Source organism: Panthera onca, chromosome C1, assembly GCF_046562875.1.
Source record: "Panthera onca isolate mPanOnc1 chromosome C1, mPanOnc1 haplotype 2, whole genome shotgun sequence".
Taxonomy (NCBI): Eukaryota; Metazoa; Chordata; class Mammalia; order Carnivora; family Felidae; genus Panthera; species Panthera onca.
The window spans coordinates 72628417-72652293 of NC_138346.1; the positions used below are offsets into that span (position 1 = coordinate 72628417).

At 35.6% G+C, this 23877-nt stretch overlaps 1 protein-coding gene and 1 pseudogene across 23 annotated transcripts in view; one reads left to right on the forward strand and one right to left on the reverse strand.

Moving 5' to 3' along the window:
- The window catches only part of BAZ2B (bromodomain adjacent to zinc finger domain 2B), a 434969-nt gene that overhangs the window by 162498 nt on the left and 248594 nt on the right, over positions 1-23877 (forward strand). Inside the window, exon 1 of one of the 23 annotated variants that reach the window (XM_078451218.2) lies at positions 6075-6132. The exons of the other annotated variants lie outside the window; for them this stretch is intronic. The gene's annotated coding sequence lies outside the window, so the exon portion shown is untranslated. Of the gene's footprint in view, positions 1-6074; positions 6133-23877 lie in introns of those variants that run through there. 23 annotated transcript variants of the gene reach the window in all.
- On the reverse strand, positions 4729-6472 carry LOC132670990 (small ribosomal subunit protein eS1-like; annotated as a pseudogene).

Sequence of the window (23877 nt, forward strand, 5' to 3'; positions counted from 1 at the left end):
TAACTTTATATGGTCTAAAAACAATTCCTATGAATGAAGGAAGATGTAGAGATTATTTTCCTAGATCTGGATGTATTTTTGAAGCTTTTGTATCTAAAATACATATTACATATCCATATTATAATATTTTTTTCTTTTGAAATTTTGATACCTTAAGTACATACTGGTTCACTATAAGGGTTTCATAATCATCTTTTTATACTTTTTGTAGATTTGGATCTACTGTCCCAATTTCTATTCTGTTAACGTGGTTTTAAGTCTTAGAATTTTAGAAGTGAAGGATCTTGAGTCTGCATTCCTCATTATACAGATTAGGAACCTTAGACATAGATTTGTAAGTTAATTAGTGGCAAATGCTGTGGTTCAACTCTAAACAGCAATTTTACTTATCTCATTTGGGGCTTTTGGGTCCTTGCTTCTTTTTGGCTAAAGACTTATTAAGCATTACCAAGTTAATTAATACTTCAATCTATTTGTATTCTTTTTTAAAGTTTTGATTTATTTTGAGAGTGACAGAAACACCACAAGTTGGGGAGGAGCAGAGAGAAAGAGAGAGAGAGAGAGAGGGGAGGGAGAGAGAGAGAGAGAATGAATCCCAAGCAGGCTCTGCACTGACAAGGAGCTTGATCCTACCATTTGTGAAATCATGACCTGAGCTGAAACCAAGAGTTGGACACGACCAACTGAGCCACCCAGGTGCCCCATATGTACCTTTATATTATTTTTTTTTTAATTTTAGAACATGAGTGGGGGAGAGGGGCAGAGAGAGAGAGAGAGAGAGAGAGAATCTTAGGCAGGCTCCACACTCAGCATAGAGCTGGACATAGGCTCGCTCCCACAATCCTGGGATTATGACTTGAGCCAGAATCAAGAGTTGGACATTCAACCAACTGAGCCACCCAGGGACCCCTGTTTACCTTTATATTCTTAACACATAACTTCATGCCTAGAATATGAAAAGCACTTGGTAAAATGCCTATTGAATTGAGTTTTTTATTTTTGAGAGAAAGGTGAGGGGAAAAGGGAAGAGGGGCAGAGGGAGAGAGATTCTTAAACAGGTTCCATGCTCAGCGTGGAGTCTGATGCCAGGCTCAATCCCATGACTCCCGGATCATGACCTGGGCCAAAATCAAGAGTCAGATGCTCAACCGACCCAGCCATGCAGGTGCCCCTGAATTAAATTTATTTATGTTTTTTTTTGTTTCCATTTTTATTTTATTCTCTCTCCTCTTGAATAATTTAAATTTGTTTTCTACCACATTTTCTTTAGGTTTTATTGTGATCACTCCTTTTATTTCATAGCTGATAGGTACTCGTATACTGAACAAGAACATAGGTGTTCTTCCTGAGTCCAGTGTCCTTCTGGAATTCTTTGCTGAATTAATAAATGCAGGTGAAAACTTAAATAGTATTGCATCAAATTATAAACATGTAGATTTTTAGAATCTGAACTAAGATGCTATTTAGTTCAAAGGTCTCATGTAACAGTATAGGATAGAAATGACAAAATGGCAGAAATGTGTAAATTTGTTAAGATTAATTTGGCAATGATTATATAGCTTTGTAGCTGAACGAAATTTCTCAGAAATTGGTTTAGGCAGGCTTCAAGAAGGAAGGCAGTTTATAATTTCTGGAAATATAATATAACCGTTCAGAACTTTCTCATGAAGATCAATGCTGGTGGTTCAGGAGCTTTATACAACGATAGTCTATGTAAAACACCATGAAGTCAATATCAGGGGTTTTGGTAGTTTGCTTAGTCTCAAGTTTTAAGAATAGATAGATAACTAACCCATATTCCAGTGATCATTCACTCATTGTTAGTTTTTTAACTTCATTGCCAAATCACGCATGCATACTATTAATCGAATTCTTAGGAATACACAAAAGACTGAAATGCTGACAGCCAATCATGGAAGTTGACTACCTGTGTGCAGATAGTCTTGAAGTAGAAACTAATAGCCAATAGAAAACGTAGTCATTCTTTGCTTAGTTCTTTTGAATTCACTTTCTGAACTTGTTCTTTTTGTTTTAGAAGTGGTTCTGACTTATCAGTGATTTAGAATCACTGATTTAGTGACTCTAAATCACTTTGTCACTAAATTCAGAGTTGTAGGTAGTTAGCTGGTTCCTAGGCTCTATGAAAGATACTATGCTTATGAGTCTTGAGAAACAGGGGCACCTGGGTGGCTCCTTGGTTAAGTGTCTGACTCTTGATCTCGGCTCAGGTCATGATCTTGCAGTTCATGAGTTTGAGCTTTTGTCAGTGCAAAGCCTGCTTGGGATTCTTTCCCTCTCTCTCTACCCCTCCCCTGCGTGCACACATGTGTGCTCTCTCTCTCTCTTAAATAAACTTTGGAAAAAAAAAGACTCGTAAGAAACAGACATGAATGACTCTATGCTTGATAGCAAAGACCATATAACATGATGGACGCTATAGAAATATAAACAATACACTATTTATATAGACACATAAATAATAACCATAAATATCCATAAATAGATATGCTAAGTATTGCAGGATGCCAGAGAAAGGAGTGGTTAATTTTGACTGGAGTAAATGGATGCGTAGATGGATGTGTAGACTTAGACTGTGGTCCGTGATAATAGTCCTGAGGAATCTTGAAATCCTGTTGAAGGTTGTAATAGTAGTTCCTAGAGTTTGGAAGGGTTTAGGGATAGAGATGCAGGAAGACTTGAAATTAATTGTTGCTAACCCACTCTATTACAGTATGTCTTTTACTCCCATCACTCCAGTGAAACTGTTCTTCTTGAGGAAGATCACTAACAATTGTTCATTGCTAAATTCTTTGTGGGAATTTTTCAATTCTCATGGATGATTTCTCTGTAGAAATTGACATATTGATATGTCATTACTTCTGTATTTTTGTTTATAAGTGAAAATGGCTTTTTTCCTTCTATATTTAGGAGTCTCTTATGTTCTTTCTTTAAAAAAAAAAGTTCAGGTAATACAGAAATCTCACCATCCAGAGATAATTACTAAATGTGTTGGTGTAAATTGTTACACTTATTCCTGTACCAGTATATACAAATATTCTACTGAGCATTTTATTTTGGGAACCTGTTTTTCATTCAACTATATGTCATGAATATTTCTGTATCATAACATATCAAACTATATCATTTTAATGGCAGCAGAATATTCTGTTTTGTGGATATACTCTAATTTGTTTAACCAACCTCTTATTTCAGGAAATGGAAGCTTCTAGTTTTTTACTATTACAGAAATTGTTGAGAAATATATGTGTGTGTGTGTGTGTGTGTGTGTGTGTGTGTGTGTGTGTGTGTGTGTGAGTGTGACCATTTTCTTAGAAAATAGTTATTGGATCAAAGAGTATGTACATTAAATTTTATCAATTTTGGTAGATTATTCCTGTACAAAACTTGCACTAATTTGTATGAGAGTTCCCTTTTCCTGATACTTTTAATCCTTACCAATCTAATAAGGAAAAAGTTGTATCTTACTTAGATTTGTATTTATTAGGTAAAGTATTAGAGGTAAATAATAGGGCTGTTTTTTTGGTATGTATTTTCTCTGGAATTGTCCACACATATATTTTGTCTACTTTTCTTTTGGGTGCGTGTCCTTTTTTTATTTATTCATAGGAATGAAACTTTTACCACATATGTTGAAAATATATTTTTAACAATTTGTTCTTTACTTTTTAACCTTGTGTGAATAATTTTGTGTACATTTAACTATATACATTTTCCATGTGAAAAAATTTTATTTTTTAAGTGCTACGATCTCTTTCTTTTCCTGTATGGTTTATAGCTTTGGTATTAGAATACAGGCCAACCTGCTAGAACAAAGAGACCAAAGCTGCAGTGGCTTAAATGAGATAAAACTTTATTTCTCTTCCATGTAACAGTTTAATAGGGAGTGGTCCAAGAATGGCTTTGACACTCCTACTATGTGAATTCCATCTGTGAATCCAAGGCGATGGTATTAGTTGTCACTTTCTTCCAGCATCAGGAAGGGAGAAAGAAGTGGAAGGTAGACCTGTTTAAAGAATATAACTGGGAAGTTGCACATATGACTTTGTTCATATGTGCTTGTTTATAACTTTGTCACAACATTGCAAGAGAGCATTGGGGAATGAAACTGCTAGCTGAGGGGGAGGTTCCCAGTGAAATCTGGGTTTTTGTGTGATTCTATCCTCCAGCTAGAAATAAGAGAATGGACACTGAGGGATAATGAGCAGTGTTTGACACAAATGCCACCTCTAGAAGGAGGCCATTCTCTGTGCTAAGGTGATAAAAATATTCCTGCTGATATTTTAAAATGTCTTTTTTGGTCTGATTTGGAAATCTAGAATTGTGAGTTATAGATCATTTAATTTTTCTCCCAGATTTTTAGCCCATTATCCCAATATTATTTATTGAATGCTTGTTCCTTTTTTCACTAATTTGAAATATCACTTTAAAAATACATATTAAGGGCATAGCACTGGGGTGGCTCAGTTGGTTGAATGTCTGACTCTTGATTTTGAGCCAGGTTATGATCTCATGGTTCGTGAGTTGAAGCCCCATATTGGGCTGTGTGCTGACAGTACAGAAAGTGCTTGGGATTCTCTGTCTCCCTCTCTCTCTGCTCCTTGCACACTTGCTCGCTTTCTCATAAAGAAATAAATAAACAAACGTAAAATATATATAATATATATACATATATTTGGGGTGCCTGGGTTGCTCAGTTGGTTGAGTGTCCGATTCTTGATTTTGGCTGGGATCATGATCCCAGGGTCATGGGATCGAGCCCCACATTGGGCTCCATGCTGAGGGTGGAGCCTGCCTGGGATTCTGTCTCTTCCTCTGCCCCTCCCCTGATTGCCTGCATGTGCACACACACGCACTCTCTCTAAAATTAAATAAATAAAAAAAAATATATTAAACTCATTAGGACTCATTTTGCATTCTTTGAATTATGTCTTTCATATTCTTCTGTTTTTAAACATCGCAAATAAGATTTCTTATTTCTCACCATTAAATATCTAAATTTTGAATTCTTGGAGTGATGGCTCATGTTTATCAACATGGTCAAGTGTAGCACCAGTCTTATAAACAGTAGCTTTTCCAGAGGTACTACCTTCACAATGAAGTGCCATAAGCTTTCCCAATTCAAACTTAGGCTTCTTTAGCATTTTTACTTCTCTAACAAGGACATCATGGAGCAGATAAATAGACTGACAAGCCTTTTCTTTCCTTTTTTTTTTAATGTTTATTTATTTTGAGAGAGAGAGTGAGCCGGATTGTGAGTGGGGAGGGGCAGAGAGAGAGAGAATCCCAAGCAGGTTCTGTGCTGTCAGTGCAGAGCTGGACATGGGGCTCGATCCCACAAACTGCGTGATTATGACCTGAGTCAAAACCTAGAATCAGATGCTCAACTGACTGAGCCACCATGGTGCTCCTGGCAAGCCTTTTATATGTCTTTTCCAATTGTTAGGGTCAGGCGTAAGGCAGGGTAAAGATAGGAGTCAGAGGCTAAAAAATTTTAGCAGTCAAAGGCTTTATTTGGGAACTAAGGTCTTGGGCGAGGTTTTGTGACTCAGGGAGAGAGAGAAGAGTCAGGGAAGTCGCCCCCAGGTGTGGTGGGGTGGGGTTTTTAAGCTGCAGCGGTTCAGGGTTTAGGTCCGGGTGGGCCTTTTTCCCCATCAGGTCGAGCTGTCGCTCGGTGATTGGTTGACCTCCAATTCGTTCTGGCAACTACTAGGGGCTTTTCATTGGGTTGAGCTGGCAAGATGGCCGTCCCCTCTACTGTGGTTCCAAGGACATCCTAACACCAATGCTGTCTGGAATAGAGTTATTGACCATTTCTTTCAATTCACCTGTCTGCACCTCTTAGGTCATGATTTCCATCATCTTTTTCCAAATTTGTTGGTGCTGAGCATAAAAAGTCTTTTGAATCTGATTGTTGCATTTTTTAGTAAAACCAACACAAAACAGACAAAATAACTTTTGGGAGTATTGACATCAAAACATGACCTTCAGTCATGTAATGCCATTTTTTGACCATGGAACACATTTTTTTATAGGTAAGATCCATGCCATGGAAATTAGGCAGTTTTTGCCCTGAACATCCTCAGTTCTAAATGTACCTTCATCATTCTGCAGGTAAGCAAGGCTTAATTCATAAACATGACACTCAGGGCCATCAGATGCAATTTTGGTTCCTTGAGCTTTTGTAATTAGTGTTTTTTCAATGTTACTTTATTGAACATAGCTGGTGCTTTCACATCATACCAATCTTTCTTAGAAGATGGATCAACCACTTTTTTCTTGGCTCCCTTTTTGCTGCCTTTTGTAAGGTGCTTTTTCTTGCCAATTGCCATGGCACTGCTCACGGAGGCAGAAGGGTTTCTTTCATATTCTTATTTCTTCCTCAATACCTTAATTTTAATTGTTAGCTGTATAAGTTTTCGTATTTATTTTTTTTTTAAGATTATTAACTTATTTTGAGAGAGAGCTAGAGAGTGCACAAGGGACACAGAGAGAGAATTCCAAGCAGGGTCTGCACTGTCAGCACAGAGCCCACCAGGGGGCTTGAACCCACCAAATGTGAGATCATGACCTGAGCCAAAACCAAGAGTTGGACGCTTAACCAACTGAGCCACCCAGGCGCCCTAAGTTTCGATATTTCTTAGGACAGACCTCTCATCTTTGCTCACTTATTTCAGAATTCTTATGTTAGTTGCTTTTCTCAGGTATGTTTTGACCATTTTTGTCAAGTGACAGAAAATAATCCTGTGAGTTTTGACTAGAGTTGAACTAAATTCACAAATTTTGATTCATTCTATTTTTATTTCATTTTATAACTTACTTTACAGAGAGAAATTTTCCTGGGTGTAGAAAGCAGTCTTTCATTCTTGTTTCCTGGTGTGTCTTCTTCATTAATCTTTTACCTACTGTGTTTATTTCATACCTTTTAATGACAAAATTTTTGCCTGGGGTTTTCGTCTAGATGAGTCGTCTTCATATAAGGGCAGATTTATAAAGAATTACTATTTGCTTAACAATATATAGGTAGATTCTTCTTGACTTCCTTCTCTATTTATCTGTATACTGTCTTGTATCCTGAAGGCTTTAATACTATAGATTTATTCAGTCATTTAGTTCATCATTCAAAAGCCTGAGAAGTTAGGGAGGGAACTGGTCTTTGTTTTTGTTGATTGTTATTTTGTTTTCTTTGTGACCATTGCATTCATATGTAGACTCCTACCTTTGGTAAAACTGCCTGCCCAGGTCCCAATTCTGTTTTTACTCCCATTTTATTTTCTTTTTAAAAAATATTTTATTTTAATTTTTTTAAAAAAATGTTTATTTTTTCATATATATTATTTTTGTTTTAAGGAACTTTGTTGTTTTTTTAAATAAATTTATTTATTTATTTTGAGAGAGAGAGAAAGCATGAGTGGGAGGGGGCAGAGAGAGATGGGGAGAGAGAGAATCCCAAGTAGGTTCCACACTGTCAGTGCAAAGCCTGATGCAGGACTCGAACCCATGAACTGTGATATCAAGACCTGAGCCGAAGTCAGATGCTTAACCAACTGAGCCACAGGTGCCTTTTTTTTTTTTTTTTATTCTCAAGTTAGTTAACATACAGTGTAGTCTTGGCTTCCAAAGTGGAACCTAGTGAGTCATCACTTACATATACACCTAGTGCTCATCCCCAGAAGTGCCCTCCTTAATGCCCATCACCCATTAAACCCCCCCCCCATCAACTCTCAGTTTGTTCTCTGTATTTAAGAGTCTCTTCTCTTTTGCTTCCCTCTCTGTATTTATCTTATTTTTCCTTCCCTTCCCCTATGTTCATCTGTTCAGTTTCTCAAATTCCACACGTAAGTGAAATCATGTGATATCTGTCTTTCTCTGGCTGACTTATTTCACTAATTATTCCTCCAATTCCATTGTGCAAATGGCAAGACTTAATTCTTTTTCCATCGCTGGGTAGTATTCCATTGCATATATATGTATACACACACACACACACACACACCCACACACACACACACCACATCTTCTCAATTGATTCATCAGTTGATGGGCATTTGGGCTCTCTCCATAATTTGGCTATTGTTGATAGCACTGCTATAACCACTAGGGTGCATGTGCCCCTTGGAACCAGCATTTTTGTATCCTTAGGATAAATTCCTAGTAGTGCAATTGCTGGGTCATAGGGTAGCTCTACTTTTAATTTTTTGAGGAACCTCCATACTGTTTTCCAGGGTGCCTACGCCAGTTTGCATTCCCACCAACAGTGCCATAGGGTTTCCTTTTCTCCACATCCTCACCAGCATCTGTTGATCTGCAAGTTGTTAATTTTAGCTATTCTGAGCAGTGTGAAGTGGTATCTCATTGTGATTTTAATTTGTATTTCCCTGATGGTGAGCAATATTGAGCATCTTTTCATGTATCTATTTGGCATCTGGGTGTCTATTATGGAAAAGTGTCTATTCATGTCTTCTGCCCATTTCTTCTATGAATTATTTGGTTTTTTTGGGTGTGGAGTTTGGTTAAGTTCTTTATAGATTGTGGATACTAACTCTTTATCTGACATGTCATTTGTAAATATGTTCTCCCATTCTGTCAGTTGCCTTTTAGTTTTGCTGATTGTTTCCTTCGCTGTGCAGAAGCTTTTTATCTGGATGAGGTCTCAATAGTTCATTTTTGCTTTTACTTCCCTTGTCTTTGGAGACATGTCAAGTAAGAAGTTGCTGTGGTGAAGGTCAAAGAGGTTGCTGCTTGTATTCTCCTGTAGGATTTTGATGGTTTCCTGTCTCACATTTAGGTCTTTCATCCATTTTTGAATTTATTTCTGTGTATGGTATAAGAGAGTGGTCCAGTTTCATTTTTCTACATGTTGCTGTCCAGTTCTCCCAGAACCATTTGCTAAAGAGACTCTCATTTTTCCATTGGATATTCTTTCCTGCTTTGTTGAAGATTAGTTAGCCATGTATTTGTGGGTCCATTTCTTGGTTCTCTATTCTGTTTCATTGATCTATGCATCTTTTTTTTTGTGCCAGTACCATACTGTTTTGATGATTACAGCTTTTAATACAGGTTAAATTCTGGGATTGTGATGCCTCCAGCTTTGGTTTTCTTTTTCAACATTTCTTTGGCTATACAGGTCTTTTGTGGTTCCATACAAATTTTAGGATTGTTCTAGCTCTGTGAAGAATGCTGGTGTTATTTTGATAGGGATTGCATTGAATATGCAGATTGCTTTGAGTAGTATTGGCATTTTAACAATATTTGTTCTTCCAATCCATGAACGTGGAATGTTTTTCCATTTCTTTGTGTCTTCTTTAATTTTTTAAATAAGCTTTCTATTGTTTTCAGCTTACAGATTTTTTTTTAGCTCTTCCTTTTTAAAAATTTTTTAACGTTTATTTATTTTTGAGAGAGAGAGACAGAGCATGAGCAGGAGAGGGGCATAGAGAGAGGGAGATACAGAATCCGAAGCAGGCTCCAGGCTCTGAGCTGTCAGCACAGAGCCCGACAGGGGTTGAATGCATGAACCATGAGATTGTGACTTGAGTGGAAGTCAGACGCTGTTTTATCTCCCCCCCATTCACATACACGCACCTCAATCCCACCAAGCTGTCTCCCTCCAACTACGGAGATCCTAGTGCCACTCCGCAGATTGATTTCCTGGGTGTTGCAAGTGATCTGACCTCAATACAGCTGTGTTTCAGGTATGAGGAAAATCCTAATCCCCCTACTTCTCCACCATCTTAACTCCCTGTTTGTTTAGAGCATGAGTGGGGGAGGGGGAGAGAGAGAGAGAGGGAGGGAGAGAGAGAGAGAGAGAGAGAGAGAGAATCAATCCCAAGCAGTCTCCACACCTTCAGCCCAGAGCTTGATGCAGGATTCAATCCATGAACCATGAGATCAGTACCCAAAGTCAAGAGTCAACACTTAATTGAGCCACCCAGGTTTTCCTAAAGATTTTATTTTTAAGTAATCTCTACATCCATCATGGGACTTGAACTCACAACCCTAAGATCAAGACTCTCATGCTTCTCAGACTGAGCTAGCCTGGAGCCACTTTACTCCAACTTTAGATTGCCTACATGATGAAAGATAGCTTTGAATATTTGCCTCACTGCTTAAGAACATTTTATCTGGTAAGACTGTGTATCCTTATATACTCCCAACTCCTTACCACCCCCCCACACCAATTGCAGCCTGCATTCCTATTATTGTATAGCTGTGAAAAAGCCCTAAGAAGATTGGTGTTTATCTTAACCTGTAGTGTTTCTCCTTATATATTACCAGTTTGAAATAGTCTCCCTCCAACCACATACCAAAATCAGAGCAAGCCTTGACCACTCTTTGGAATCTGAGTCAGAGGTTAATTTTGAGGAGTGTCTATGTTCATTCTCTTCTAGCTGTGCTTTTGCAACAATGCTTTTGATCAAAGTTTTTGCAAGGGTAAGAATATCCCCGTGTAGTGAACCAGTCTTTTCCATGGCTCCCTTCAGTCTTCAGTCCTTGTTTCTAACACATTTGATCCTTTATTTTATTGGTTCTGGATTATAATTACAATGATTCAGGCTAAAAAAAACTTCTCAGTGAAGGGATTATCTTGAAAAAATCAGAACTGATGTATATTATAACATTATATACTATTTGCTCTCCTGTTGGTTCTTTTTTATACCTGTCCCAAACAAAAAGCTTATATATTTTTTTTAATTTTTTTTATCTTTTTAAAATTTTAATTCCAGTATAGTTAACATACAGTGCTATATTAGTTTCAGATGTAAAGTATAGTGATTCACGATTGCATATATCACCTAGTGCTCATCACAACAAGTGCACTCCTTAATCCTCATCACCTATTTCACCCATTCCCCCTACTTGCTTCCTCTCTGGTAACCATCAGTTCAAAACAAAAAGCTTTTAAAATCACTGTCTGAAGGCTAAATGTACACTGACATAGGCCTGAGTAGACAGCATGCTCCTAGAAAAAATCTGGTACAACCACTGGCAATGGGTGTGGGCAAGACAAAGAAAGAATCATCAAACCACTGAACAATAAGATCTACTGGGGATATTCAGCAATTTTGGTTGCTGGTTTATAAATGTAAAATATACACACTATCTTCTATAGATAAATTGCTCGGGCAAGAAAGCTGGTTTTTGCCACATTTTATTAAAAATAAATCTGCCGTGTGTGTAAAAAATAAAAAAATAAATAAAATAAATAAAATAAAATCACTGTCTGATTCAGTGGTTCTGGTATAGAAGAAATTTTGGAAGTAGGATATATTTGCTCATTGCAGAGCAGACAAAATAAAGTGCTGAGGTATTTATGGTTCTATGAAGTGTCTAGCAGATATTATAGAGATAATCTTGATGATTTAGATCAATTCACACAGTGCTGCTTTTGGTTCTGCATAGCCACCTTTTGTATTTCTTTTCACTTGCTCCTGTGACATGACCAAGAGAAGTTCTTCTCATTCTTTAGGCTAGGGACATGTTAGTGTTTACATCCTCTAGTCTGCTACTTTGCTGTCTATGTAATTTTGGTAAATCATTTAATCTGTCTATAAACTTCAATTTTCCTTTCTGTGATGATACTTTCTCTGTGATTTATGGTTATGTTACAAGTATATATCTTATAGTGTAAGATAGCTTAATGCATTGATACGTTAAGAAATATGAAAAAATATATAAATTATCTTTATAAATTATAAAATTTCATAAAGATAGGCCAGATTTGAGCTAGTATACTCTAAAGCAATCATAGGACACAGTGTTGGATTTCTGTCAGAAGATTCTTTCCTACCTGCATCATTTCTGTAATAAGCAAAGGACATCAAGCCCTTCCATAAATATAAATTCTAATTTAACTTCTTGTAATATATATTGTATTGTTTATAGAATTATTAATAGTTATATAAGGCAAAAATCAATGATGGTAAATAATGTGAGAAAGCAACATTGTTTCAGCAGTCTAAATATGATATCTGCACAAGTATAGTAATATTGTAGAAGTGAGTTTTTGTCTGAATGTATAACTTCTGATATACTAAATCTCAGATTTTGTAGAGACTTACTATAGAAATGGATGGAAAAAAAGGATTCCAATTCGTATGTTCATAATCTGTGTTATCCATATATAATGCTTTCTTCTTATTGGTGTAAACTGAGACTCATATAATAATAATAAATAAGATAAAAATGACAATTGAAAGGAAAATTAAGATTAAAAAATATGAAAGATAAAACAAAAAGTCTACTGAAAAATTAAAACAATGAAGCAGGGGCACCTGGGTGGCTCAGTTGGTTGAGCATCCAACTCCTGATTTCAGCTCAGGTCATGATCTCACCATCATAAGATAGAGCCTCGAGTCTGGCTCTGTGCTGGGCATGTAGCCTGCTTAGAATTCTCTGTCTCCATCTCTGTCTCCCTCTCCCTTGCTTATGTGTGCACATGAGTGCTCTCTCTCTCTTGCAAAAAAACAAAACAAAACAAAACAAACAAAAAACAACCCCAAAACAACAACAACAAAAACAGCAGCAAGGAAGTAAATCAGAAGTAAGAGAAAATAGTTTTAAAAGGATAGAATAAAAATAAAGCATTGATAGAATCTTGTAAGTATCAGACACAGAAGTTGACATTTTATTCTTTCTGGTATTATTGAATTATGTTTGTCAATCACTGCACTGGCTGAGTCAACAGAAAACTCATTCTTTTTGACCCATTAAATGTTAGTCAGTGAGGACTGAATTCAGTGATGCACAAAAACCTGTTTTCAGCATTAATAATATTAATAAACATTGCTAGAGGTAATTTCCACAATTTCTGAATCTTAATTGAAATTACTGACCATATACAGAATGTCCTGATATAATTGACCCCATTATATTTACCCAGTTTCATGAAAGACACAGATCTGTCATTGTTTACAATTTGGGTGTGATAAACTGACAGTGCTTTGAAATTACATGTATTTTTGTATTTTTACATAATTACTTGCTAATAATTGCTTGTATTCTTTAGTGTTATCAATTAGAATTCCATATGTAGCTTCTATGTCTTAGGCACAATTTTTAACTGTTTATTTACATAAATTTCAAGCTGCAGTCAAGCTGCAAGAATAAGAATAGTGTAGAACATCCAGTATAGCTTTTATCCCTTTTTCAAAATTCACCGTTTGCTTTTTTGTTCTGAACCATTTGAGAGTAAACTTTATTTTAACAAAACTTAAAAATGGGGAGAAAAAAGAACATATGATAGACCTAGGTTTTATATTTCTTATGAACACAGTTGCCTAGAAAAAGTCCTATACATATAATATGTCCTTTAAAAAGATTTGGTAATTGTTTTATAATTATTAGCATCATTATTTTAATTAGTAAATAATGTAGTACAGGGATAATTTTTTTTGAGAGAAAGTGCACACCTGTGGGTGTAAGTAGGGAAGGAGCAGAGGGAGAAAGAGAGAGAGAGAGAGAGAGAGAGAGAGAGAGAGAGAGAGAATCTTAAGAAGGCTGAATGCTCAGCACATGGAGCCTGTCGCAGAGCTCAGTCTCACAACCCTGGGATCATGACCAGGGCAGAAATCAAGAGTTGGACGCTTAACTAACTGAGCCACCTGTGTGCCCCAGGAATAAATTTTATTCTGTGTGTGACTTGCTTTTCCTATGATGGTGTACTATTACTCTTGTTTACTTCTCACCTACCACCTTGCACCTTGCAGTTTGGAGTTTTAGTCCTCAACATTCTTAAATTGTTTTGATATTTTCTCTTGTGTCACGATAAAAATCAAAAGAAAAGTGATTTAATAAATTGCTGTACTTTAAAATAGAATTTATCCTAGGGTACCGGGCTGGCTTAGCCAGTAGAGCATGTGACTTTTGATCTTGGTGTTGTAAGTTCAAAACCCACATTGAGTGTAGAGTTACTTAAAAATAAAATATTAAGAAACAAGCAAACAAAAAACTCATCCTGCTCTTAATGTTCCAGTCTTATCAAAATGCATATGAAATATAATAAACTCAAGGCGACTGAGTGGCTCAGTTGGTTGGGCTTCCGACTTCAGCTCAGGTCACCATCTCCTACTGCGTGAGTTCAAGCCCCACTTTGGGAGCTCTGCTGTCAGCACAGAGCCCGCTTCAGGTCCTCTGTCCCGCTCTATCTCGGCCCCTTCCCCCTCTCAAAAATAAAAAATAAGCATTTAAGCAAAAAAAAAAGAAAGATAGTAAACTCAAAATAGTTGATAACTTACCTTTGAGCGTGGCCTATATTATATGGATACATAGGATTTTTTTGAATTATGCTTGCTCCTTTGTTGTGGTATTATTCCTTAGTAGAATCAGCCACATTGTCTCTAAATATAAGAAATCTAAACTAGATAATTATTATTATCATATTTATAAAAAGTAGTTTGTCTTCTGTTCCTACCACTGTACTGAAATAGTTCCTTTGTGCATCATGAGTTATATTCTCCTTTTTTTTAAATCCAGTAACCTTGCTTAGTCCTCATCATCTCATTACCTGTAGTATTAGCAGTGAATCTTGGCCTCTTGAATCATAATTAGTCCATGAAGTGTGAAATTCCCATATATAAAAATATTTTTATTACATTTTAAAGAGCTGTCTGTTGGTCTTCTATCTTCAAGAGAATTTTAGATCCAAATGATTGGCTTACTGCCTGATATATTAGGGGAGAAGTATTAAAAGTAGAGCTCCTGAGGATAGTAAAGTCTCTAAATAATTTCCAGAATCTTAAGCTGAATGAGCTAGTTGGTCTGACCCACGATAGTTGCTTTGGCTGTGCAGTCTGTTGCAGAGCTTTTGAGACTGTGTCTGTGCTAGGGGCTAGATTCATTTCATTCATTTAACAAATAATTATTTATTGAACATCTCTTATGGATTAGGTATTGGGAAAACAGTGATGCATAAAACATTTCCTGCTCTCAAAAAGTAGGAAGGGTTACTCAAAATACTTAAAAAACCAAGTGATAACTATAAAGCTTAGACTCCAAAAGTCAGAGAGATGAGGTACAGGTTCTAGTTGCTATTTAAGTGTAAGGCTATTACAAAAAGTGGAATTTTGTTTTTTAATAACTTCTAACCATTTTCAATAAAGCGTAAAGTTACACAATAATTTTGGAGTCTAGAGTTTGAAGGACCTAAGCAGGTTTTTACAGATCTCCTTTAAACTGTGTTAGTTAATAAAGTCAAAGCATTTTCTATTCAGATATGTATATATTCAGAATCCTCTGCATTTTAATTACTATATCTTTGACAAGAGAAATGTCTTCTAGAATAGAGGTAACTGTAAAAGTTGCTAATAGAAACAAAATATTCTTTTGTGTAAATTTATATTATGGTTTCATAGATTTTTGGTTTTTTTTTAAGATTTTATTTTTTAAAGAGTCTCTACACCCAACGTGGGGCTTAAACCTACAACTCTGAGATTAAGAGTCACATGTTTTATCGACTCAGCCAGCCAGGCACCCCCAGAGATTTGTTTTTGATTATTTGATAACTGTCTCTTTATTTTGTAGGGCAGAGAAATTCAAGTAGAATGTTTCATAAATAGACATTATTAAATGTATTAAGGGAACATCTGTTTAAAATGGCACTGTTTCGAATCTTTTCATAAATTGCTTCCATGTGATCCAATTACTGTATTTTTACTGGCAATTGTATCACTCATTTCTAATAAACTGAACTTAGTACATTTTCCACAATCAAGATTCCACATCTTTTCACTTTCTCAAGCCTCCAACCTCTCCATGGTCCCTTGCAATGTTTTTTAAAACTTAAAAAACATTTTAAAACATTGCAGACATAAAGACTATAAAATAATACAATGTTTGTACTGTACCTATCACCTTACTTTAATAAATGTTAATCTGTTGCCACATATGTTTCAACTTATTATACATAAATAAAACCAGGTACACTTGAAACCTTATATGTAACTACCCAATCCCATTCTTTCTCTTCCTTTTCTTCATAGAAGAGAGATTTGTGTCAATCACTCCTAAGAAACTCCTAAGAAAGTGTACGGATTTGTACCATATATGTATATGATATGCAGTATTGTTTGGCAGGTTTTAAAACCTTATTATATAGCATTATACTGTATGTATCATTTTCCAAACTGTTTTTATCACTAATCGTTGTTTTTCAGATTTATCCGTGTTTATTCATGTACTGTAAGGTATTCATCTTAATTGCTGAACAGTATTTCTTTGTATGAATATAATGCAGTTAATTTATCTGTTCTCCTAATAGTTGATATATAGGGTGTTTATAGTTTTTTACTATAAGTGTTGAAAGGAATATTCTTCTGCCTATCTTCTTAGGCATAGCTGTGGGAGTTATGAAGGGTATATATCTAGAATTGTATTTGTACCTTGAAATACTTATCTAATGACAAATTGCTCTCTGATAGTTGTACATTAACATTCCACAATCCCTAGGTCTGTGTTGTGATTTGGGAAAGCTCTGGCCTCATGGCTGGCAGCAGACCACATCCACCTGTCCCTCAGGGTGTCCCCTTCACTGCTCCCAAGTGATTGCTGAGGAATGATGTCTGTACATCTGGAGAGTGGGTTCTGGGAGCCGCTGTCCCTGCCATACATCCTTGGCTTTTCTGGATAACATCATCATGCAGGGGACAGTTGCTATGACAAAATGCATGCCAGATTTCCATATTTTTGATCCTTAATGAATTTGATATTATTAGACTTAAAATTTTTACCAATCTGACTGGTTATTAAGTGGTTCCTAATTGTTATTTTTATTTCTCCCATTGCCTGGTTAAATATCTTTTATATGTTTATGAGTCATCTAAGTTTCCTCTTTTGTGGTTTGTTCCTATTCTTGGCCCATTTTTCAAACTTAGGCTGTCTGTTATTCTACAGTTATATGACTTGGCGATATCTTCTCTCAGTGCCTTGTCTTTGGTTAAAACGTCGTTGTATAGAAATTTAAAAATTGTTAGTTTTTTCTTTTATGATTATGTTTTTTTAATTTAAAAATCTTTCCCCATTGTTCCAGTGAGTAACCCAAAATTTAGTGACTTAAAACAACACTTATTTTATTATATTTTACGGTTTCTGTGTGTTAGGAATTCAGACAGAGTATAGCAGGGTTTCTTTGTGTCTGCTCCATATGCCTCGGATGGAGTCTAGGGGTGGCTTCCCAGCCGTAAGCTGGAATAATCTGGAGATACCTTTGCTCATGTCTTATGGTTGATGCTGATTGTTGGCTGGGTTTTCAGCTTGGCTGCCAGCCAGAAATCCTATACTCTTAACTTTCTTTGTTGATTAGGAACTAAAGGACAATATTATATAGAAGTGGTAAGAACAAACATTTAGTTTTTTTCTTGACCCTATTGAGAATGCTTCTTCATTTTAATTATTATTTGTTACTACTAATAGTAAGTTGTCATGTTAAAGAAATTTTCTACTTTTTAACTAAGTTGGTGAAGAGTTTTTACTCAAAACTTATATTTGGATTTTATTGAATACTTTTTTTGCATTCTTGAGGAGATACTGTAATTTTCTCCTTATAATTCATTATATTGTGATTAACATTAATAGCTTTTCAGAAATAGAGCTATCCTTGTATTCTCTGAATAAAAACTGCTTAATCATGATTTATTAATAGTATTTTCATATTTTGCTATATTTGATTTACCAGTGTGTTTAGGATTTTGCAACTGAAATTGGTTTGGTTTTACTTTCAAAATTAAACTAGTTTCATAAAGTGAGTCTTTTCCTCTTTATCTTTTCTCTTTTCCATAATAAATAAATAAATACTTAATCTAAAAGAAGACAAGTAAAGAAGGAAAAGGAAAAAAGTAGGATTGATAGAAAACAACTATCATGATGGTAGATTTAAATCCAGCCATATCAATAATTATATTTAATGTAAATGGTATAAATACTTCAATTAAGAGAGACAGATCAGATAAAAATGTAAGAACCAATTATATGCTATTGAAGAAAAACTCATTTTAAATATAAAGACATAGGTAGATTAAAAGTGAAAGGGTATAAAAGGTATACTTGACAAATAATCAAAAGAAAGCTGGATTGATTATATTAATTTCAGGCTGAGTAGATATCAAAGCAAGATATATTATCAAGGACCACAGAAATTAATAATAAGGGATTGCTTTCATCAAGAGTTACCAAAACATAAAAAAAATCCTAAAATCACAGGCACCTAAAAAGTAACAAAATAAAATGAACAACTTTATATGAAATTTGAAATCTTATGTAAAACAGATAATTTTCTAAAAGAACTTTAAGTATCTATACTTGAAAATTGCTTCAGGATTTTTAAAAACCCGAGTAAATGAATAATCAAGAAAGAAACAGTATCAACAATTAAAATTGCCCTCCCCTAAAATACGAAAAAAATAAACAAGCTAATCTTTAAGGAATGATTGTATTTTGTATACAATTTCTCAGTTTTGAAGCTATTACTTCATTGTGTTTTGTTTTCTCTTGTTGCTGAGGAATAGTCTGTCGGTATTCCTTATGAGATAATATATGTCTTTTTCTCTTTGACATCTTTTGTGATTTCCTGTTTATCCTACCTAATGTTCTGCAATTTCATCTTGATGTTTTGTCTAGATGTGGATATATATATTTTTATCCTTCTTGGGACACAAACTATACTTTGAATGTGAGAAACGAATTCCTTCTTCAATTCTAAAAGATATTCAGTTGTTAACTCTTCAAATGTTGCCTCTTTATAACTCCATCCATTTTTTAGGACCTACCTATTAGTTACATGTTGGAGCTTCTCAGTATTGCCTACAGATCTCTTAACTGTTTATTTATTTATATTTATATATATTTTTTATTTGAGAGAGAGACCGTGAGTGGGGGAGAGGGGCAGAGGGAGAGAGAGAGTATCCCAAGCAAGCTCCATGCTCAGGATGGAGCCCAATATGGGGCTCAATCTCAAAACTCCAGGATTATGACCTGAACTGAAATCAAGAATTGATGGGGCCGATTGGGCCACCCAGGTGCCCCTTAACTGTTTTTTTTTTTTTTTTTAAACTAAGTTTGTTGATACATAATTCACCTGTAAAATGCACCCTTTTAAATAAATATACAATACAATTCAATGGTTTTTAATATATTTACAGAGTTCTGTACCATCACTACTATATAATTTTATGACTTTTTTTTTCACCTCATTAAGAAATCCCATATATAAACTAGAAGTCACTCTCTATTTCCCACTACCTGGAAACCAGCCCCTAGAGACCAGCAATTTAATGGTTTCCCACTGCCCTGGGCCCTAGAAACCAGTAATTTCCTATTCTGGAAATTTCATATAAAAATGGAAATTTACAGTATTTTGCCTTTGTGATTGACTTCTTTCACATAACAGTGTTTTATATTTAGGTTCATCCATGTTGTAGCATGTATCTGCACTTCCTTTTATTTTATTACTGAATGATCTTTCATTGTAGGGATTACCACATTTTGTTTGTTTATCAGTGATGAACATTTGAATAATTGTGAATATTAAACAGTTATGAAAAATGCTGCTATGATCATTCATGCACAAAACCTACACTGTAAACATGTAGATTTTTGTGTGACATATATTTTCAATACTCTTGGGTACATAGGAAAGGAATTACTGTATGATATGGTAATTCTGTTTAACTTATTGAGGAACTACCACATATTTTCCAAAGTGGCTGCAACATGCAATCGCACCAGCAATATTTAGAGGCTTCAGTTTCTCTGTATCTTCACCAACACTTGTTATTTTCTGTCTTTTTCATTTTAGCCAATCTAGGGGTATGAAGTAGTATCTCATTGTGGTCTTGATTTGCATTTCCCTGGTGGCTAATGTTGTTGAGCATCTTTTTGTGTGTTTATGGTTCATTTGTATATCTTCTTTAGATACATTTCTATTAAAATTCTTTGTCCATTTTAAAATTGCATTATTCGTTTTTAACAAATTGAGTTTTAAGAGGTATATTTATATATATAATACAATTTCTTTATTAGACAAATGCTTTGCAAGTATTTTCCTTCATTTCTGTTGTCTCTTCACTTTCTTGACAGTGTCTTTTGAGGCACAAAAATTTCACCTTTAGATAAAGTTCAATTTATCTATTTTTCTTTAATTGCTTGTGCTTTTAACTTTGATTGCCTTCACTTTTGACATCATATGTAAGAAATCATTGCCTAATCCAAGGTCAAGAAGATTTACACCTATATTTTCTTCCAAGAGTTTTATAATTTTAGCTTTTTTTTGGAATTTTTTTTTTTTTTAAATTTTTTTTTCAACGTTTTTTATTTATTTTTGGGACAGAGAGAGACAGACAGAGCACGAACGGGGGAGGGGCAGAGAGAGGGAGACACAGAATCGGAAACAGGCTCCAGGCTCTGAGCCATCAGCCCAGAGCCCGACGCGGGGCCCGAACTCACGGACCGCGAGATCGTGACCTGGCTGAAGTCGGACGCTTAACCGACTGCGCCACCCAGGCGCCCCTTTTTTTTGGATTTTTGATCCATTTTGAGTTAATTCTGTGCATGGTATGAGGTAAAGGTCCAACTTCACTCTTCTACATTTGGATATCTGGTTGTCCTAGCACTTTTTTGTTTTAAAGGCACCTGTTGTATTTAGGCACTCTTATCAAGTATCCATCAACCACACAAGTAAAGGTTTGTTTCTCGATTCCCAATTTCATTTCATTGATATAGTATTCATTTCAGTATCTAGTATTGGGGCACCTTGGTGGCTCAGTCAGTTAAGCATCCAACTTTGTGCTGACAGCTCAGAGCCTGGAGCCTGGTTGGGATTCTGTGTCCCTCCCTCTCTGCTCCTCCCCTGCTCGCTTTCTGTCTCTCTTTTTCTCAAAAATAAATAAACATTAAAAAAATAAATAAATATCTAGTATTAAGCCATTATCACACTGCTTTGATTGCTGTAGCTTTGTAGTAAGTCTTAAAAAAAATAAGTGTTAACTTTCCAGCTTTGTTCCTCTTTTTCAAGATTGTTTTGGCCATTTTGGGTCCCTTCCAAATTTCTTACAACAAGTTCTCCTTTCATGACTTACCTCTGTGAGGGCTTGTTAAAGATTTTTTATCTGAAATTATTTTCTTGAAGATTACTCAAAATATACTTTGGCCAAATTCAGTATTCCTCTCTCCTGTTATGTATTCCTCTTTTTTCCAGTTTTCTAGGAAGATCTTTTCCCTCTTCCTTTCCAATTAACAATCCTTTTCTGACCTTTTTTTCCCCTTACAGTATTTCTTTTTCTTTTTTAGCTCATGAGTACACTTCATGTCCTAAGCACTCTGTTAATCTCTGGGAAAGAAAATTCTAATTAAACACAATCTTTATTCTCAAGTTGCTTATGATAAATAAAATAAAATAAGAGGCACGTAAGTCCATGCTAAATTCTCAGTCTTTCATAAAGGAGAAATCAACTTTTTGGTTTTGATTTTGATTTTGATAATATATTTTGGTTTAAGTTTTGGCAAACTTGAAAGCAGTATTCAGTTTAAAAGAGAGTACTTATGTTAAAATAATTATAAGAGAAAAAAAGCAAGCATTGTCTATGTAGAGAAATTAAATGTAAATGAATAGCAATAAAGGAAAAACAAGCTCTAAAAATTAATGTAAGAATGACTATAATGTGAATAAATTAAATATGCTTTTCTTCTTTTTATTTTTTATTTTTTTATTTTTTATTTGAGAGAGCGAGAGAGAGAGAGAGAGAGAGAGTGAGCAAGCATGAGTGAGGAAGAGGGGCAGAGGGAGAGAGAATCCCAAGCAGACTGACATGGGGCTCAATATCGCAACCCTGGGATCATGACCTGAGCCGAAATCAAGATTTGGATGCTCAACCAACTGAGCCACTCAGGTGGCCTGGTTTACTTCTTTTTTAATTAACTTTTCACTCATTTATTCATTTTCCCAAAATAAATGTATTGAGTATTTTTTCCCAAAACAACAAATTCATCAATTTTCCAACACCCAGTGAGTCTCTGGCAATTTAATTCAATTCTGACACAGTGCAGATCCCACAGGTTAAGGGCTCACTCCCACAAGACTGCTGCCTGCTTCCAGTGCCAGCTGCAAATGGGGTCCCTAGGCTACCCACATTTCTGCCTGGCCAACTATAAATCATGGGTTCCCACGACCCCCTCCCTGAGGACTTAATAGAACTCAAGAAAGTGTTCTACTTACTGTCACAGTTTATAATAAAGGATACAGATGGACAGGCACAATAAGAAGTATATTATAGGGTGATGTCTAGAAAGGTCCTGAGCACAGGATCTTCTGTCTCCATAGAGTTAGTATATATGATGCTTTTGGCATATGGATCTGTTCACTAACTTGTAAGCTCCCTAACTCCTATCATTTAGGGGTTTTTATGAAGGTTACATAGGTATCGTTGATTACATAGGCATTGTTGACAAATTCAATCTCAAGTCCCTCACCTGTCTTCGGAGGTAGTGGAGCTGGAAGTTCTAACCCTCTAATTGAATGGTTGGTTTTTCTCTGGTGACTGACCCCCATCCTGAAGTTATCTACCTACCTTCCCCATGAGTCCACTCACCAACATATAGACGTAGTAAATTTAAATTCCAGAACTTTTTGGAGCTCTGTGTCAGGAACCAGAGATAGAGACTATATATTTATTTTTTATTATACTACAAGTATCTGTTATATATTAGATTATTTTTTATTGCACTACAAGTATCCGTTATATATTAGACATAACCATTACTTTTATGAAACTTGGAGTCTAGTGAAAGGAAACAGATTAATAAAAAGAAGATCCTAACAATAGGAATAAGTTAATTAGTGATAAAGATATGCACAGCATCTGATGGGGTGTTAAGATCACCACATTTATCTACAGGGTGTAGGGAGTGCTGGAAGTTGGCACTGGGGTCAGAGGAGAGATGGCAGAAGTTAGGAGAAGTTGCTCTTTTCTAGATAAAAGGAGAGAAGACAGAGAAAGGGTAAAAAGTGTCTTGGGGCTAAAAATGACAGGAAAATGTCATTTAATGGGGATCACTTTTTCCTCAGGATGATATATTGGAGAGCCTTTCAAATTGAGTATTACTCTGCTTTTTTATCTATTGCCCTCTTCTATACAGTGAAATCATATTTAAATACTGGAATGAGGGGTGACTAGGTGGCTTAATTGGTTGAGCAGCCAACTCTTGATTTCAGCTTGTGTCATGATCTCAGGATCTGTGGGATTGAGCCCTGTGTCAGGCTCTGCACTGACAGCGTGGAGCCTGCTTGGGATTCTCTCTCTCCCTTTCTCTCTGCCCCTCCCTCTCTCTCTCTCTTAAAATAAATAAACTTAAAAAACTCAAGTGTCCTTTAAAAAATTTTTTAAGAAGTAAAATACTGGAATCAAATTGTCCATATTCTAAAGTGAAATTGATTTCTAAGTAAGAACATTCTAAGTTTTTTTTTCTTGTTTCAATGTTTATTTATTTTTGACAGAGCACAAGCTGTGAAGGTACAGAGAGAGGGGGGAACAGAGGATCCAAAGCAGGCTCTGTGCTGACAGCAGTGAGCCCGATGTGGGACTAGAACTCATGAACCGTGAGATCATGACCTGAGCCAAAGTTGGATGCTCAACTGAGTCACACAGGTGACCCAGAACATTTTAAGTTTTAAAGTTTCAACTAAAGATCAGAATCTTTATTCTCTACATTCTGGTATTGTATATCAGAGGAAGTTAAAGCACAGATAAAATATACAACTTAGTTTAGTAGACGTACATTGAAAACCTATGTATCAGACACTCCACAAGGCTTACTGTTGTATCATGGACCTTCTTTTTTTAAGATTTTAGTTTATTTTATTTTTTAAAGTAA